The sequence below is a fragment of the Puma concolor genome, chromosome B3, assembly GCF_028749965.1.
Source record: "Puma concolor isolate L17-30 chromosome B3, mPumCon1.1.hap2, whole genome shotgun sequence".
Lineage (NCBI taxonomy): Eukaryota > Metazoa > Chordata > Mammalia > Carnivora > Felidae > Puma > Puma concolor.
This window is the reverse complement of record NC_141672.1, coordinates 147,040,668-147,058,717: the sequence shown is the minus strand read 5'-3', so window position 1 is coordinate 147,058,717 and position 18,050 is coordinate 147,040,668.

Sequence of the window (18,050 nt, the reverse complement as noted above, 5' to 3'; positions counted from 1 at the left end):
GTATCCCTGGAATGTCCTCTGTGTCCACTGTCATCACACGGCCACCCTCTGGTGTTCCCAAACAAACGACAGACTCAGGTTCTCCGTCGTCAGTGGCCCAACGCCTGTCACTTTCAAGTGCATAGTCTTATACTGTTCTTTCTCTTTCGGGGTCCCATTTTTTGAGACAGGCGCTTGACAGATCTCCGCAAACCCCAGAGCTTGCGACGTGCGTGCTTCAAAACAGATGGCCACGGGCGTGGTTAGCAGAGGCCTGACCTCCCTCCGGAAGCCACGTCTCTGCTCTGGTCTGCATGCTCTTCAAGCCACACTTTGTCTTCCTCTGGGCCGTGCTCTGGCCGCCGCAACCATTTTATGTGCCTATAAACCCTATCTTCTGTGAGAAGACAACAGATTCTGGGCAGAGTTCAATGTGAAAAGCCATGCTCTGTGCAGAAGTCGTCGATTTGATGGTGCATCCAGTGTCTTTCTTTGCGAAGCATCTCCCTGCTTGTAGTGCACGATGGTTTCACTTTGGCTTTCCTGGGTTAACCTCCCCATAAGCACCCTCGGCTTCGGCCTGCTCGTAAAGGCCTCGAGACAAAGACAGGGTTTGGATTGCTTGTGTAGCCTTAGACCAAAGACATCTTACAACACCAGTCCCGTAAGGAATTTCTGACCGTGGCTTCAAACCGCTATTTATGGGGTGCCTGCGTGGCTCAGTCGGTTAAGCGTTCGACTTCAGCTCAGGTCGTGATCTCGCGGTCTGTGGGTTTGAGCCCCGTGTCGGGCTCTGTGCTGACAGCTCAGAGCCTGGAGCCTGTTTCAGGTTCTCCCTCTCTCTGACCCTCCTCCGTTCATGCTCTGTCTCTCTCTGTCTCAAAAATAAATAAAGGTTAAAAAAAAATTATAAAAAAGAAAACCCAAAAAACCGCTATTTATAATCCCCAGACGATGCCCCCACTACCTGCTCATCTTCACGGCGCCCTGCCAAACGGTCATTCAAGCGAGGTCGGATTCTGTGTGGGAGAGAAGAGGGCTCACATTCGTTGCCTTTGCGCGTGTCCAACACCAGATTCATTTCTGTTGTCAACTTCTCTCCACAAGCCTCAAAAGTAGGGATTGTTCTCATTGTTCTAATAAAGACACTGAGGCCAGCACAGTTGGCGTAGCTTGGGAAGGTCCCCCTCCAGTAATGGACGAGATCGTCCCGGCCGGTCTGATCCCACGGCTGATACTTTCCACGCTAAACCTAATGCATTTGCCAGAACTGGAAACGCGAAGGGGGTTGGAGACCAATCTCGAAAGGACTTCCAAATGCTTCTAACATTCTTTATTTCGGACAGCCCAAGGTTGCCGTGCTAGGCTAATGCTGCTGCTTCATAGCTAGGGTTACTTAAGACAGGTCAGGGTCTGAGCGCCACACGGAAATTCTTACCAAGCTCCCAGGGGTCTCCGGGAACCCACGTGGTACTTATTAGACAGATTTTGCAAACGAATCGCTTTGAGGATTTTAGTGGAGGAAGTGGGTCTGGGAGACCCTCCTGCCGCGTATGGGCGGCATTTCACTCAATGGGGTCTTTGTTACGGCTCAGCTCTGGAAGGGGGTCAGGCAGTGGTCAGCTGCGGGAACCACCGCTGTGAGGCTTGGGCCCAGAGCTGTCACTCCCCCACTTTGCTTTGGACAAGGTGCAAGAAATCCTTTACGGGCTGGTGCGGCGAGGGCTGACGGACTCCAGCTTTGTTCTATTTTTGTAATATATTTCTGGTTGAGTTAATTCTATGGAAAAAACCAGTCAGTGGGTTTGTGTGTTTATACAGGCCCTTTATCCCGCTGATTTGTGCCAAGTTCCCCGAGTCTGCGAGGAAGTGCAGCCAGACATAGCTCCGCGTCCGGGGTTCTCACCCCGCTAACCTCCTGATCTTTCCCGGTTTACTTAGTTCTCTCACGGAGCATTTGCGTGGAAACCGATCTCTCAACTCCTGGCTCTTGGCAGGAGGACACTGCCTTCATATGGAAAAGTGTTTAATACCAATTTAATGGTCTGTCTGGCCACCGCACCCCCTGAGCCCCCTCCTCCCTCGGCACCCGCTGGCACAGCGCATGGAAATCTAACTTTTAATCACCTTTTTCCAAAACGCCCCCCAATTTTCTCTCCAGTGTGTCCACTGCTCTTCTAACGAGGGCTTGTCCCGACTCCCTTTCGGTCCTGCAGAGGGTAAGCGCTGCTATAAATGAAAATGATGCTCTTATGTGCTTCCATTATTATTTTTTAGCTTCTCCTACTCTCATTAAACTTCGTTGCAGACAGGAAGGAGGTGGGTTTGTCTTTTAACTCCCATGACCCAAAGCAAATGGAAGTGATTTTGTGGGTGACACCGTTAAAATGATGCCACGTGTTTGAGTTTAAAGACGGAGACTAATAAAGGCCAGCAGGAGGAAAAAGATGTGTAAGAAGCATGTTCTGAACCTGAGGAATGAGACTGACACTAAGTTACACGTTTAAGCACTTCCATAGCATGATTTAGTCATGACCACGTAGCGGAAGGTTAAGAATGCTAAGATTCCTTCAGCCATAAGATAAATTAGATACGCGGTGTATGTCTTACATCCCTTAACTATAAGTCATCGATTTAGTGATTTGTTCCTAGCCAAGTTTTACTTTTGTTGCTGGTGGACGTTTGTTTGTTTGTTTTTAAGAACTGTTACTGTTTAAACTGTCCAAGTGGTAAATATAAGTACTTAAAAATACAAGTAAAGATCTTGACTGCTAGTAATCCGCGAAGTGACCTCGGGAAAACCACTTACCCTTTCTAATTCCTCTCCGCCCAAGTTCCTTTATTCTCTAAAACACTTAGGAATCTGCTACCCCAGTGCACTCTCGTCAGATCACACGCCTTGTAAAAACGTGCCATACCTCCGATAGCCTGGGCTGCTCACTTTTGCTTACCGGCTGGTTTCTTATTTTTACATTTTAGCATACTGCATAAATACTATTGGGGCAGCAATGAAAGAGCAGGAAAAAGATGTTTAAATTTCCCTGAAGTTCCCGTCATCCCTGTACATCATTTTTCTCCCCGTCTGGGAATCTATTCACCAAGTGCTCATGTGTGCGCACATAAGTTTTACATAGTTCTACTCAGAGTCTCAGTGGAATTTATTGTGCCTTTCACTTAATATTACATCCTAAGCATTTCCTGCGTTGCTGGAAAATTCATTCATTCGGCCATCTCTCTTCTATGGGCTCCTATGAGTCAGTTATTATAAAAAATCGTAACTATGCTATTCGTTTATTTATTTTTAACTTCCAGGATAGTTAACATCCAGTGAGATATTAGCTGCAGGCGTACGATAGAGTGATTCAACAGTTCCATACATCACCCGGTGCTCATCACAAGTGTCCTCCTTAGTCCCCATCACCCATTTCACCCATCCCCCAACCCACCTCCCCTCTGGTGACCAGAAGTTTGTTCTCCGTGTTCAGAGCCTGGGTTTTTGTTTGTCTCTTTTTTTCTTTGTTTGCTCATTTCTGTTTCTTAAATTTAATAATGACTTTTTTTTAAAAGGCTACATAATATCTCCATAATACGCCATTAAGAAGCATCATTTATTGAAGCATCCTCTTTTATTGGGTGTGTAGACTTTCGGTTTTCCATATTAAAAGTAAAGCAGTAATATGGGTCTCCTTGCCTCCAGCTCTTTTCTCATAGTGACAACCCCTATTTTCACTCCCCCCGCCCGGGTAATTTTGATGAGCCTCCTTTCACTCTCAGAAGTTTCTCCTAGTTATAGTAGTACTGGGTAAGACTTTCTGCTTACTTGTTTACCAGTCCTATGACATTCAACAGGCATTTAAAGGTTCAGAACCAGTGTGCTCCCCTGTATGATGTTGATAATAATGCCTGCTCTCCGTACTTATTGTGAGGATACGGTGTGATTGGTTGTGAAAACGTCTAACCAGAAAACTATGATGTGGTAGGCCTTTCCTGGAATTTGATTTGCCTTATGGCCAAATTACATTTCAAAATCATACAAATTTATATTGCTACCAGCAATATGTGAGAGCATGAATGTCACTGAAATCTCACGATATTATTTATATTTTTCATATTCTGCAAATTGATGAGGTATTAACTGGTGACTTGTGCTGTGAATTTTTGAGTAACTTATTAAATTGAAATATAATTTATATACAGAAACACTAAAATCAGAGTGTGCAGCACAACATATTTTTATAAGGTGAACGTACCCATAAAATGATAGAATATCATCATATCAGCATTCTATAAGTTATGCCATAACTCCTGCCTTTACCTCATGGCCAAGCATTTTAACTTCTATCACCATAGGTTAATTTTGTCAGTTTTGAAATTTTTATGAATACCATTATATAACATGTCCTTTTTTTTTTTTTTTTTGGATGAAATCGCTCATTGTCTTTATGAAATCCATGTTGCATATAACAGTAGCTGGTTTACTCCATGGTACAGATATATTACATTTTATGTCTCCATTGTAGTATTGGTAAACAGTGAAGGCAATTACTAAAGTATAATAGAGGTAGTTAAAAATAATAGAAAAGATGCAATAGAATTCTAAAACTGTATTTGTGAAATAAGGAACAAAGAGTAGAGTGAATAAATAGGAAATAAATAAAAAGATGATAGACTTAAGCCCAACAGTATGATAATGACATTAAATGTAAATGGATTAAACACTCTCATTAAAAGACAGAGATTTTCAGATTGGATAAAAAGCAAGATCCAGTTCCATGTTTGTTTACAGACAGTTGCACTTTGAACTTAAATTTGAAAATAGTGGGTTAGAAAAATACATACTACACAAATCATAAGCATAAAAAAGCTTATGCATATTAATCCCAGGAAAATAGACTTCAAGATGATAAATCTCATCATAATAGTAAGAAGTTACTTTATGAAGAAGACCTGATGATTCTACAGGTGTGTTACCTAATAACAGACCTTCAAAATACGTGAAGTACCATCAACAGAGATGACCTACTGTTAAACCCCAAAATATGGATGAATGTCACAATGAACAACACACAGAGTGAAAGGAGCAGATACAATACTTTATATGCTGATGATTTTATTTATACGAAATCCTATAGCAGACAAATTAAGTCATAGTCATAGACATCCAATCAGTGGCTACCTAAGGCAGTGCATGTTGCTTGTCCCTGACAGCGAAGGTACACGAGGGAACTTTTCTGGGCAATGGAAGTATTCTGTGGCTTCCATGTGATGGTGGTTACACCGGTTTATACATTTGCCAAAACTCACCAAACATACTTTTAAGAGGATGCATTTTAATGTATGTCACTTACACCCGAATAAAACTGATTTTCAGAAATGTAAAAAAGCAGTAGAGAAGGCCCTGCTCACCTCAATGTGTTCCCTTCTGTTTGCCATCTTGGCCCCTCAAGTTCCATATGCTCTGATTGTTTTCCAACACCTGCAAGCAGCTTTTTTTGTTGTTGTTTATTCGCTTCTGCATAATACCTGAAATTTATATTTGTTCCCCGTGGGAGGTTCAATCTCATATGAGCTTTTCCATCTCAGCTGGAAGCCTGAGTGCTGTTGACATTTTTTTTTAATTACTAGAAAGATTAAATACTTTCCATATTTGGAGAAAGAGGTTAAGAAAAGACAAGTGACTTACCCCAAGATCACACAGCTTTCAAATTGAGAATTAGGACCAGAACTCAGCCAGTCTTTTTCCAGAGTCTACACTTTCAATGGCTGTGTTTTATGGAGAGGATGAATTCTGGGTAGGTAAACATGGGAAGGTGGGGGGCCTGCTGCTTGAATGACCCATCTACGTATATTTTTTTTTTCTGCTGCATGAATTAGGAGAGGGAATTAATGCCAGGATTTTCAGAAGGTAAGATCTGAAACTCTTGTTGCTACTGCTGAAACATGTTTTGTTGTTCAATGACCTTTTGGTATTCTAAAGAGATCTGCAGGAAGGAACATGTTGGCACCACTGCTGTCTTCTCCTGTAAACTAATTGAAACCTTATTCAAAGCCAAGCATAATTATGATGAAAAAGCTTCTGCCAAAAATGGAAAATGCATTCCATATCAAAGATTTAGGAGTTATCTGAGAATAGATAATAGAGTGTTGAGTGCATTATGTCATTTTTGTTCTAAAATTTGATTCAGCTTAGTGAACTTAACCTTACATACAACTGCCAGACAATTTCCTATGGCTTAAAAAATGTTCAAGTTGAACAAGAAGTCAGGATGCTCCCATCCCCGGGAAGGTTTCCATCTTAGTTCTGCTTTGTCCAAGACAGTTCTTCAACTTTAGCTTGGGTTTGTAGTAAACTTTTAGATTCTGTCCCTTTACTAAACATGGCTTCCAAAAGGAGTGAAGGCAAGTGAACTATTTTTGTAGGACATACGGATTCTATCACAAGGCTACCGTGAAAGGCATTGCAATATAGAGGAGAGAAAGCCTTCTCAAAAATTGATTCCTGTTTACCGGTTCAACGGTGAATGTGTCATTATGTTTCTCAGCTCCCGAAGACGCGCCAGTTCAATTCCAGTCAACGTGGGGTTGTTCTGGATAATTTCATCATGACATGCCTTCGTACCCCCCACATCAGAGAGTCCTACTTACGCCTGAGTAGGGGAACCATCAAAAGTCAGTAGTCTTTCTGAGACTGTATTCAATAATTCGTAGGTGAACTATCTGTTTGCACCCCGCCCCCACCAGATCCCATTCCTTGCTCTTTCCTGGTTCTTCTATCTAAAGCAGAGGGACTGACTGCAGCCCTGCAGGTTCTGATTCCAGGCCTACATGTCAGCTGACGTCCCCCCTAGCCTTGTCTAGTGAGATAGACTACAGACTGTCTATAGTCTACCTATCTGTAGATAGACTACTGGCTACAGACTGGAGATCAAGACTGGAGAAGTCAGGCTCCTGACTCTCCTCAGGTGACTTCTCTGGTAGGGTCTCTCCTCTAGGCCTTCAGTTTCTGCAGGACAGGTCTGCTGTCTGATAAACCTCAGCTCCTGTGTTCCAGTAACACCAGCTCCACTCTGCCATTCTCACCCACTCTGTTGGGCTACTTGGTCCCTCCAGCGTTCACGTAAGTATTCCCTGTATTCAAATTTCTTGGTGGATACATGTTGAGGTAGTTTCTCTTTCCCTAGTTAAATCTTGTTATAGGGGCACCAGCGGGTACTCTTCCTGTTATCTTAGCATTGCTGCTAAGGCATCCAGGGAAAGACGGAGTGTTAAGTAACCTACATTCTGAAGACAGTCTCTGAGATCTGCCTGCCGTGGGAATCAGCCAGCTCTCAGGGCTTCCCGAGGCCTTCTTTAGAGGCAGCAGACCATGCCCCAGCATCATCCACCAGGCCCCCAGCCTGTCTAACAAGGGCATGAGGGAAAAGGGGTGCCCTTTACCATGAGAAGCACGGTGCACGCGGAGAGGACATTTCCCCTCCCTAGTACGAGGTAAGACTATGAGAAAATGGTTTGCAAAGCTGAGATGGATGTGTAAGAAATGAAGACTGGCGCGTATTCCCCTTTGATGGATGTCAGCCAAGGCAGAGGAACTGCTGATATGACATTGTACCTACACCAAAAGGGATAACAGGACAGAAATGGTAGGGCTGAAAGGGAGGGCCAGAGGGCCCAGGAACACCCTCACCTTCTTTGTAGCCAAGGCTACAGGAAGGTCCTGTAAGTCAAGTGCAAATAGTGAAGATGACTGTGTAGCTATCCTGTCAGAACCCCAGCCAGCTGGTGAGGGCACCAGGCAGGAGGGAGACCCCGGGGACCCTAAAAAGTACGCATACACAGCCCGAGAGCTTCATGGCCAGTTGGTGTGGCCCAAGACACAATGGCAACAAAGAGGAGAGGCCGGTGACTGTGCCCCGATCTTCCACGTCTATACCCTTCCCGGAAGAGGAGGTCAGAGAAAGGGAAGAGCAGCACATCCTCCAGCCACGCCCCCAACAGAAAGAGAGGCTGATGCTGGGGCTGCGGGCAGCCTGGTTTCAGATACGCTGTCCACCATCCACACTTAAAAACTTTGTTTTGAGAGACAGAGAGTGAGCAAGGGAGATGGGCAGAGAAGGAGAGAGAGAGAGAGAGAGAGAGAGAGAGAGAATCCCAAGCAGGCTCTGTGCTCAGGGCACAACCCTACATGGGGCTCCATCCCACCACCCTGGGGTCCCAAACTGAGCCGACATCAAGAGTCAAATGCTCAACTGACCGAGCCCCTCAGGCACCCTACACTGTCCACATTTTAAATCGATCTGAGCTAGTTCCTTAAGGCAAAGATGGGTAACAGATTACAGAATCTATGCAAGGTATCATTGAGGAAGAAAGCATGAAGTAAAAGACAAGAGTGGGGGGGGGGAAAGTGTATGTTTTTACTCTAACAATTTCAGATTCCTCAATGGATTGACCGTGAGTTTGTGTGTTTTCTGGACAGGGCACGTGACTCCCAACACTTCGTCAAAGGGTCCATGACAGCCAAACCGTCAACATGCGTAGTAACGACTTCACCCCTTTATTCCTCGCTTCGCTACCCCTCTTGAACAGTCCACTTGAAACTTTACTTTTATGCCATCTACCTTCTTCCTACCCTCTTCTTTGTGTCCCTCGTGGTACTCATCCCAATCTGTTATTTGGTTTACCTACCTAACCCGTGTGTTGTCTGTCTCCGCCACTGGTGTGCGTGCCGCGTGAAAGCGGGGCCCCATTGTCTTGCCTACTGTTTTCCTTTTGGAATGCCATGGAGCGCTCGGCGTTGGAAGCTGATGAGACTGTGTCTGGGGAGTGTCCCGCACGTGCCCGAAACCTCCTGCCTCCCAGAGGAAACCCTTCCCAGACGGCCTCTTGTTCTTGACTACTCTACAGCGGAAGAGGGTCTCACCCCATCTTCCCTATGCAATCCATTTCTAAATCTCGCCACGTGGTCCTTAATCTAATCCCAGCTCCTAGCTCATGCTGCTTCGGCTTTAGTTCTGCTTCTCAACCAGTGGCGCGAGAGCTTGGATTCTAGAGATATTCCCTGAGAACCAAACCTAACAACGTCAGATCTCTGCTTCAAGACCTCCGTTGCCTCCACCCCTTGTAAGGATAGAGTCCAAATTCTCCACGTGGCCTTTATGAGCATTCGGAACGGGAGCCTCTTGTCCCTCCCACCCCATTCTCTGAGCCCCCGAAACTTTCTACCCGGGCCCTGGTGTCTCAAACATCCCATGCCCTCCCCAGGCTGGACTGCGCCCTGCCCTTGCCTCTCCACCTCTGGCTTTGCTTCCCTCCCAAATTAACCTTATTCTTCTTGACTCCCACCAAAATCTGCCCCCAGGTGGCTGAACTTTTATGCCTCAACAGCCTGTGAGCAAAGCGTACGGCCGTTCAGGCCCGAAGAACGCGTGGAAACTGTATACTTCCTATGAGCACAGAGCCCCGTCGGAGGGTGGAGATGATCCCCAAGGATCGTGTGTTATCAGCCGCTCGCTGTGACTAAAATGCATCTCACGGACCTTCCCTGATGATAACGAGATGGAGAGGCTGTGGCAGGGACAGTACAGTAGGAGGAGAGGAGGGTCCCCTTCTAGGGAAGACTCCAAGATTCAGGTGGGTCTGGTGTGGCTCAGCCCCGTTGGTCAGCCTGTGCCCAGGAACTCAGGAGCACGGGGCTCACATTGACTAGTGAGAGGAGTAGGTCACTCCTGCTTGGAAGGTGAAAATATTACAAGATTTCAAAACAAACAAGAACCTATTTCACCGGGAAAACTTCAGAGCAATGACCCCTTTAACTGTATGGGGTTCTGTACTGTACAAAGCCCATGCATGTATACTATCTCCCTGGGTCCTTTACACTCGCCCTAGACAACAGGGTTGTAGCTCAGGCGTATTTGCTTATGTGCATATATGCGCACGTGTGTGAAGGTGCACACGTGCGTGCGTGTGCATGTGTGTTTGCGTGTACATGTTTGTTTTTTTTTTTTAATTTTTTTTCAACGTTTTTTATTTATTTTTGGGACGGAGAGAGACAGAGCATGAACGGGGGAGGGGCAGAGAGAGAGGGAGACACAGAATCGGAAACAGGCTCCAGGCTCCGAGCCATCAGCCCAGAGCCCGACGCGGGGCTCGAACTCACGGACCGCGAGATCGTGACCTGGCTGAAGTCGGACACTTAACCGACTGTGCCACCCAGGCGCCCCGCGTGTACATGTTTTGTGTGTGTTTCCCTCTCTCTCTGCTCCCTTTCTCCACCACCATCCCACACAGAACCAGAAGCAGGTCTAATCGCAGAGTTATCTGTTTTCCAGTCCTCAAGCTGGATAAGACTAGAGATGGGAAGAAACAGTGAAGGGGCAGAAGGAAACTTGGACAGGACAGAAGGCGTAGGAAGAGCAGAGCCTTTGACTCAGGCAGGCGATAAAGGGTCTTTGTTCAGGAAAGCCAAGAAATGGAGTCAAGGGGCCTTAGTGCTGAGCTGTCTTAAGCGTGAGCCCCCGTGCTGACCAGTTGTCTGTAGACAACTCAGTGACCAACAGTCTAGACCTGTTTGAGTTCTGTTAACATCAGGTGGGAAATACGGACAACATCCGCGGGACTGGGATGAGGAAGAAAAACATTCGCACGAGCTGGAATTGAATGAATTCTGTGAGGTTGGGTAATGGAGAACACACGTGCACACATGGAAGGCACATTTACATCTATAAAGTAGGTATAATATCTATTATCCACTCTTCTTTTTTTTTTTTTTTAAGATTGCTTATTTACTTTGAGAGAGAAGCAGGCAGGGGAGGGGTGGAGAGAGAGGGAGAGAGAGGATCCCACGCAGGCTCTGCGCTTTAGCTCAGTGCCCCATGCCGGGCTTGAACTCATGAACCATGAGAACATGACCTGAGCTGAAATCAAGAGTTGGATGCTCAATCGACCAAGCCACCCAGGTGCCCCTGTCCACTCGTCTTAATAAGTGATGAATCTGAAGCCAAAAAATTAAAGAAAGTTCACCAGAGACATAGGGTCAAAAAGTGGCCCAAACCGCACTTGCCCCCGGATCTTCTGACGATCACTCCTGTAGACCTTCTGCTGCAGAAGTGACTACTGAAGAAGGGGCCAGAAGGGACGGGCTGGAAATCAACAGCCATGCACTGTTCCTGCTGTACGTGGCCAAGTACAAGTGACTCCAGAAGTTTCTGTTTGTTCTTTTGTTTCCACAGCGTCCAGACTAGCCAGCTGGTTTATCAACCTCGTTAACAGGAGTCAAGATGACGGAGCAAGTGGAAAGGTGACGTAGGAGAGACTAAAAGTCATTTACAAGATCAGGGCCGCCTGGGTGGCTCAGTCAGTTGAGCATCTGTCTCCTGACTTTGGCTCAGGTCACGATCTCGTGGTTCGTGAGTTCGAGCACCGTGTTGGGCTGTGTGCTGACAATGTGGAGCCTGCTTGGGCTCCCCTTGCGTGTGCCCTCTCTCTCTTTCTCTCTAAATAAACTTGAAAAAATAAATAAAAGTCTAAAGGGCCAAAAATTCAGACGCAACCTTACTGGGTCATCAGGAACATGCAACTTGTAACAGTAAGGCAATATTTCATCCAACAGAACGCGGTCGGCGAAAAACACCCAACTGATACTATCCAGTGTGGGAGGAAATACAGGTACTTGATGCACGCTGCTAGATGAGAGGACCTATTGTCAAGGCGTTACAGGGTGTGTCTGTTAAATTAAAAATACATGTGTCCCATATCCCTTTATTTTGCTAAATCTCTGGAGAGAACAGCTTTGTTGCAAGGAAGCCTATTTATTGCTAAAGTTGTTTTTTTTTTTGCTGTTTGTTTTTTACTGCAGTGAGAAATTGGCACCAATGCTCAGATGTCTAAAGTAAAACAAATTATTTTAATTAAAAAAACAACCTACTACCGTTCGCTTCCTTGCTACTCACACCTCGTGAAAATACAAGGATAGAGTTACAGGGACTGGCAGAGAAGCTTCCCCCTCAGACGGCGCCGAGCAGACGACGCGTAGGGCAGAAAACCGTTTTTGCAAACACGAGCACACGGATCCAGATTAGAACGCTCTGTGTGGACGTGTGTCTGTGTAACCGCAGATAAAAAGGTCTGAACGCGTTGGGGTTGGCCGTGAGCACACGGGCAAATTTGCACCTGTAACATGTGACCGTTAAACCTCTGCACTGGAGGCAAGGATTGGGGCTGGAGGTCCAGAGAGATTTTAGTTTCTTCTGTACTGCCTGAGGGTTTGCACTGAGATTATATTTGTGTATTACTAATGTAAGTATCTATGATATGTATTATATATCACATACACAAAATTATACAGTGTATGTATACAAACATAAAACATGTATACACAAACGTGCTCTCAGGAATAGCAGGAAGGTTGCCGTCATGGCAACCGGAGGACTGGGGCAGGGGGGGTGTTCAGAAATTCCCCATGAGCCTCTCTCAGCTTCAAAGCTGGAACCACTCTCTGTGCTCTGTCCTGCTCTGCCCTGCTGGGTGAGGACCCCTGGTTTTAGTATCGTATCGTATCGTATCGTATCGTATCGTATCGTATCGTATCGTTTTATTTTATTTTATTTTATTTTATTTTATTTTATTATTTTATTTTATTATTTTATTTTATTTTATTTTATTTTATTTTATTTTATTTTATCTTATCTTATCTTTTTTATTTTATTTTATTTCATATGATTTTACTTTATCTTAACTTATCTTATTGAGGTTATATTTCCCACTTAAAAAATATCATACAGTCACTGTGGAACATTTGCGAAATACAGAAAAATTAGCGGGGGGGGGGGAGATTAAAACAACCCCCCATAGTGCTACAACCCAGAAGACTCTGTGGTTGGCTGTGGCCATAGCTACTTTCAGGACTTTTTTTTAGGACATTGTTCACGTGGTGCTCATCCTATGGCATATATCTAATTGCATATATTGATTTTAATATCATTTTTATGACCACCAAGATAGTGTGTATTCAGTGTAATATGTACTAGTTGAGGGCTGAAAATTCGGGGGGGAAATAAAGATCATAAAGAAAAAATTAACAAATTACCCAGGTTCCCACCTTCCTCATTTTCTTGTATTTTTTTCTCTTGTGATTTTCTCTACGTGAAAACAAAATGCACCCACTGATTTTTAAGTACAAGGAAATGTCGGGAAGCACTAGGTGAAGGATGAAAGTCAAAATCTGCCATTATTTTTATGAGTTTCTATTTCTTTCAAAATGACATGGCGATTTCATATGTTTTTAAAAAAATTCTTAATGCGTATTTATTTTTGAGAGAGAGAGGGGTGGGGGAAGGGGAGGGCAGAGAGAGAAGGAGACACAGAATCCAAAGCAGGTTCCAGGCTCCGAGCTGTCAGCACAGAGCCCAACGCGGGGCTGGAACCCACGGACCCGAGATCCTGACCTGAGCCGAAGTCGGTGCTTAACTGACTGAGCCACCCAGGCAGCCCTGGTTTTTACATCTATGTCAAGTCCCAGGATTCTGGTGACTCTGTGCCACATTGCTGGGTTTTCTAAAATAATTTTCCTAGAATGATTCCAACACATGCTACATTGCTATTGTTTTTGTTAGGGATAACAAATTATTTAGAAAACAAAACAAAACAAACCTAGTATTCAAGAACAAGGAAACCCCACAGGGCAGGCTACGCAGCCACGGCCCCGGTGCCTTGGGTTTCACAGTTTCATGACAGCTCAGGTAACTGCCTTGTGTTTTGCATCAGGTTTTCATGAAGGGTACACAAGGCAATGTATTTTCAAGGTTTTCCCGTATTTAAGAATCTCTCTCTTTGATGAAGGCAAGTTAAATGAGGTGCCAAGATGTGAAATAATTTACCCAGATTTAATCCCGGTCTGCCAGATTCTAAAGACCACAGTCTGAGCACCATACCGTGAAGGTGATTTTTGCCTAAAAGGATACCGATACGGTTAAATTTTTTCCTAAAAGAAAATCCTGTTAAAGAGCAATGCTGCTAAAGAAAAATTATATTTTTGGCGATGCAACACTTTCATCGGTTTGTAGTCTGGGTTCTGGCCCAGTTTCTATGCTTTGGTTGAATAGAGTCTGGGAATAGACAGAGCTGAGTAACCACCAGGAAGGAGACTGGTTCACTCTGTTTCTAGTTAAAGGGGCAGGAGGGCGGGGAGGACTGCTTGCATGAAAAGGAAACACTGAGGAAGAGGAGAAGGAATAAAGGTGAGCGCTTAGTCGGGGAGAATTTTGTTTCGGGGCCAGATCTGAGCTCGAAGGGTTGAGAGCCGTCTGGGAGGACTGGGGGAGGGGAGTTGCTGAACCCTGTCACTGGCGCCTGTAGATGCTTTTGCAAATAAAAAGTAACGCCTTCAAAGCGGGTTGTTTGGCTCCAGGAGAATCAGACTGGAGCATCTTCATAGGAAGGAGGAAGGCTGGAGACACTTGCCCCGTTATCATCGCACACCAGGCTGTCCCCAGACACAAGCGCTCTCTCTGTCTGCGAAATGCTTCGCAAAGGAGGGGGCATAGCACCAAACGCGATAGATGAGATTCGGGTAAGACGTCGTTGGATGTCTAAAACGGTTCTTGGTAAGGACTGCTCGTGTGGACGAAACAGTCATCTGCATTCAACTCTCTCTACATTATGCGTTATTATTATTATTATTTTTTTTTTTTAGGAACTATTAGGTACATCAGAGCGTATCAGGCATATGTACAGGTGTGCAAAAGGTGTAAAGGATACATTCACGAGCCCCTACGTGGCGAAGTAACGAGAACTTTGCTCCTCGTTTTGAGGACTCCTATGCAGCCTTACTGCCCTAACCCCCAGAGTTAACCTTGCCTGAACCTTATATTTATAATTCCTTTGCCTCTCGTTAAATCTTCACATGCACAGGTGCATATTGATAAGCAGTATATTTTAGTTTTGCTTGAGTGTGAACTCTATATACATGCTCTGAGCACCTGCCTGTGGTACGTGGGGTGTATATCGTCCTGTGACTTCCTTTTCCCACTTTGTTGGCGTGATCCATTTTGATTCATGCGGCTGACATCCCTCTATTTTCACCGCTCTGTGATGTTCCATTTTGTGAATAGACCAAAGTCTGGTTCCCCGTTTCCTGTCAAATATTAAGGTCTGGCCCATGTGGGTTTGCTACAATAAAAACACCAAGATAGTATCATGTAGCAGTCAAGGTTCTCCAGTGAAACATAACTGGACCGAACAGAATACATTATACATGTATAGATGCCTTCCTTCCGTATACATATGTATATTGGAGTCCCTTCAACTCTATATCTATATCTATATCTATATCTATATCTATATCTATATCTATATCTATATACCTATATATCTACATATCTATCTCTATCTATCATCTATCTATCTGTACCTGTCTATAGAAAGAGGGACAGAGACAGAGAGAGAGAGAGAGAGAGAGACAGAGAGACGCATTATCGCAGGACTTGGCTCATGCAGTTAGAAGACTGAGAATTCCCACGACCCACCTTGTACAAGCTGGAGACTGTGAAAGGTGGTGGTGGACTTCAGTCTGAGTCTAAGGCCTGGGCACCAGGGGACCCGACGGTGTAAGTCACAGCCAGAGTCCTCAAAAACTCACGGCACCAGTGCGTCTGGGCAGGAGAACGTCCCAGCTGGAGCACAGAGAGCAAATTCGCCCTTTCTCTGCCTTCTCGTTCTGTCTGCGCCCTCAATGGGTTGGATGATGTCCACCAATCGTGAAGGTGATCTTTGCTCAGTCTACTGATGTAAATGCTCACCTCTTCTGGAACACCTTCATGGACACACCCAGAAACAATGTTCTTTTTTTTTTTTTAGAGAGAGAGAGAGGGCGCAAGTGAGTGAGGTGCAGAGAGAGACAGAGTAGAAACAATCCCAGGAGGGGCAGAGAGAGAGAGAGAGAGAGAGAAGCAGGGTTCACCTGAAGCAGGGCTTGAGCTCACCTGATGTGGGGCTCGAACTCATCAACCATGAGACCATGACCTGAGCCAAAGTCAGATGCTTAATGACTGAGCCCCCGAAGTGCCCCAGAAATAACGCTCTACCAGCGATCTGGACATCCCTCAGCCTGCCCATCAGGCTGGCACATTCTGGACCGTGTCTCCCAGGACGTGGATGACCTACCAGGGGAGGGTGCTCCAGAGGGAGGAGTTGCTGGGTGGCCAAGTTCCCATCATCATCCACACTGCTCTTCTGGCTCCTGGTGCCTCCTCCAGCCCCCAGCCTGCTGGTTCCGGGTCATGGGACCTGAAGATTTTGGGCAATTTATTCGGTGTGAAACGGTGTCTTACTGTGATTCTAGCCCGCATTGCCTTGACTACTGATAAAATGGAGCATCTTTTCATGTACGTATTGTCCATTCATGTGTTTTCTTCTGCAAAACGTCTGATTGTGTCACTCGCTCGGTTCTGCAATCACCTTTTTTCTTATCAATTTAGTATTTCATCCCCACACTTCATCAGTTTCCTGTCATGTTTTGTGAACACCTGCTCCCTCTTTGTAACTTAAAAAAATTAATCTTAGGACGTCTTCGATCAAAAGAGTTTTACATTTTAATGCGGTTGTACTTTTTAAATCTTTTTCTATAATGAGAAATAATCTAAATATTCCAAAGGGCTTTTTACGAGGTAATTGTATCATTTGTTCATAGTGATTATTTGTTTTCTTTGTTTCTAATTTTTGTCTTCTTTTCTTACTGTGTTGCCAGTATGTTTTTTGAGTAGAAATGGTGATGGGTGTTTTTATTTTATTTTTCCCTGATTGTAAAAACATGGTTTAAGTTTTTCCATTAATACTAATGTTTACTATAGGTTTTTTTTTTTCCTTTACATACTCTTTATGGAGGTAAGAAATTTCCCTCTATTCCTAAATTTCTAAGTGTATGTGTGTGTGTGTTTTAAAAGATTTTAAGTCCGGACTCAATGTTCAATTTCATTGAATGCTTTTTTTCCCCTGCATTAGTTGAAATGATCATATGGTGTTTTTTCTTCTCCTCTAAGAAGTAAATTACATTTCCTAAGATAGTGAATTACATCACTACCTTAAAATAGATCTTTTAATGTCAGTATGTTAAATTAGATATTTTTTATGTTAATCCCACCTTGCATTGCTGGAATAAACCCAAGATACCAACGCTCTATTTTTTTTTTTTTAATATGTTGGTGGATCTGGCTTGCTAATATTTTATTCAGGACTTTTGTATCTGTGTTTGTGAAGGAGGTAGGCCTGTGATTATCCTTTTTTTCATTCTGGCCTTCTTAGGTTTTGGTCACGCTAGCCTCAAAAAGCAGTTGAAGGATATTCCTTCTTTTCTATTTCCTGGAATGGCTTATATAAGTTGAAAAATAACTAGCCCTTAAATATTTAAGAGAAGTTGTCGATAAGACTAGCTAGGCTTAGAGTTTTAAATATTTCCCTTTATGTTTAATGCTAACTTTTTTGTTTAAAATCATTAAGTACATTTATTTTTTCTTTTTTTATATAAAATTTTTGTTTTTATTAAGTAGGCTTCACACGCAGTTTGGGGCTTGAACTCATGACCTCAAGGTCAGGGGTCACATGATCTACTGAGCCAGCCAAGCATCCCCATAGGTATCTTTTCTTTTCTTTATTCTTTCTTTCTTTCTTTCTTTCTTTCTTTCTGCAATCACCCTTCTTTCTTTCTTTCATACTTTCTTTCTCTCTTTTTTGAGAGACAGAGAGAGAGAGAGATTGAGAGCAGGGGAGGGACAGAGGGAGAGGGAGAGAGAATATTAGGCAGGTTTCATGCCCAGCATGGAAACTGACTTGGATCTTGATCTCACGACCCATGAGATCATGACCTGAGCTGAAATCAAGAGTCGGACGCTTAACCGATGGAGCCCCCCAGGCACCCCTATTTATCTTTCCTATTCGGATAGTCCAATATCGGAGGACACTATAACTTTCTCCCAAATTATAAGAGTTTTACAAACAAGAGGAATGTGTAAGCCTCTAGTCCTCAATATTGTGGAAACGATACATATTTTTCAAAGTGGTTTCATCAAATGGCCCTATCTGAT